Source organism: Chaetura pelagica, unplaced genomic scaffold (genome assembly GCF_000747805.2).
Source record: "Chaetura pelagica isolate M959 unplaced genomic scaffold, ChaPel_1.0 scaffold278, whole genome shotgun sequence".
In the NCBI taxonomy this organism is placed as follows: Eukaryota; Metazoa; Chordata; class Aves; order Apodiformes; family Apodidae; genus Chaetura; species Chaetura pelagica.
The window spans coordinates 4,447,523-4,449,877 of record NW_009954497.1 but is presented as its reverse complement, the minus strand read 5'-3'; positions in this window follow the sequence as shown (position 1 = coordinate 4,449,877).

The window sequence follows — 2,355 nt, the reverse complement described above, 5'->3', positions numbered from 1 at the left end:
TTCAGTCCCCATTTTGTTTCTCCATAGTGTGTGTACCCACACTTTGGTGGAAAGCAGGCTAGGCTGTTACACAGCACCCAATACCATAGCCAGCATTTTTCCACCTCTGTGTGTATGTCCCTTTTACCCTTTATGGTAGACTGTTTTGTCCACAACAGCACCTCTTTGTGGAAAAGGCTTTCCCCTCCTAAGCATCAGTGTCTTCAGGCAGAGATTTGTTAGTATAATTGTGATTTCTGTTCTTGGGATGAGAGGAGAACTAGGCGATCATATGTTACAGATCTTTTACACATGAAATTTTCAAAGCCTGTACTGCAATTCAGATCTGGTGGGAAGTTGGAAACCTTGCTCTATATTGAATTAAACAGCAAATAAAATTCTGGGCCAATAGTGTACTGCTGCATACATTAACTCAGGCTGTGTTATCATTTATAGCTATATTCAGTGCAAACTACTTGGGGATTGAGGAAAATAGCCGGGGGTGGGGCACTGGAACTCTAGCATAAGAGGAAGGGTGACAAGACAGACATTCATGCTGGTATGACACAGGCCAACAAGCCTGTGTATTCTGTAATAAACAGAGAAGGTGATAAACATGAGGGAAGAAGAAACTCCTCTTTTTAAATGAGTCTATACAAATGTCCAAGTGTGAAAATATTCTGTACCTTTTTACACTTGATGTTTCTTACCTGTGTCAAAAGTCAGTCTAAGCTGTACAAGAAAAACGGTCAGTGTAGAAATTCTTTACACTACTGTGTTGTTATAGAAGCAGCTACTTCCAGATTAATTTAAATAGGATACAAGAAATAAACCAGAAGACACTAAGCCATAGGAAGTCTCATTTATTGATACCAGCTGAACTACTCAAGTAACTTAATGCAGCATGTCAGAATCACAGAATCCTATAATGATTTGGAAGGGACCTTTAAAGATAATTTAGACTAAACCCCTTGCCATGGGCAGGGACATCTTTCAAATGGTGAGGTTGCTTGGAGCCCTGTCCAACCCGACCTTGAACAATTCTTAGCATCTACAACTTCTGCTGTCTACATTGTTGATGAAGATATTGTTGATGAAGATACTAAATAGTACTGGTCCCAGTATGGACCCTTGAGTGACACCACTCATTACTGGTTTCCACTTGGACATGGACTTGTCCTGTAACCCTTTGGACATAACCATTCAGCAGTTCCTTATTGACCTAACAGTCACCCATCAAACCCATATCTTGCCAATTAATGGCAAGAATGTGGTGGTGGATGTTATAAAAGACCTTACAGAAGTCTAGCTAGAGGACATTCTTCCTCCCCTGTCCACTGATGTAGTCACAGCATTGGCCATCACAGAAGGCCATCAGATTAGGTGGCTTCAGGAGCTTCAATTTCATTATAGAAAATCTTTCCTTCTTCCACGTCTCTACTTTTTCTTGTGGTTGTAGGCAGGAGAAGAGGTTGGGGCTCAACATGCAGAGTGAGACCCAAATGGCCTTGATTTTAGACAGTTTTAAATTACTTCTGGAATTTAGCAGACACCAGTAAGCTCTCTTTTATTTTCTTTTAGCTTTTTTCCTAGCATTTACAAGGTTGACGCTGCAAAATACTGTTCTTTCTGGTCTGAATAATAGGACAGTTTTCCCAACAACAATTGATGCTGTTCAGTCAGGGAAGAATTGGAAGTACAGAGAGGGTTAGAGTTCCCTGCTGGGTTTGAGTGTTCAGGAACTGTATCCTGGAGAACATCATGCTTTTGTCTGACGCTGAGACTTGCTGCTAAGGTTCAGGTTTGGAGTATGAAACCTGTAGGCGTGGAAGCCAGGAGCAGTGCCTTGGCTGTACAGCAAAGTGTCACAGCCTGACTGATTGACATCCAAGGGCCTAATCTGTCCTTTCCCTCTTTTTTTTCCACACAGTAGCTGTGACCAGACTGTATGAAGGCCAGTCAGTGTATTAGTAGTTGTTGTGAGCCAAGGTAAGGAACACTATGCTAGCACATAATGTGGATTATATTAAGCACTGTTCAAGCTTGTACCATGCTCTGGTTGTATTTACTAATATGGTCAGCAAGACTGCTTTGTAGCCTGAGAGCCTCTTTAATGTGAACGTGCAGGATGGATCCAGCCTGAGGGATGTGTCTAAAAATGGGATTTAAGCGTAATGTGTCTGAAGCCTAAAACAGAGATAAAGAAGACCTGTGTTCTGATAGCTGTGAAGTTTGCTGGATGCTCACAGTCACTCAGTCCCAGTGCTGCTCAGACTTCACAGAACCTAGTTGGAGGTGCCAGATAGTCTGTGTTGCCAGGTATGCCTTTTGTGTATGTATGTAAAAAAGAGTGGGAGTAGGAGCTAGGATCTATGA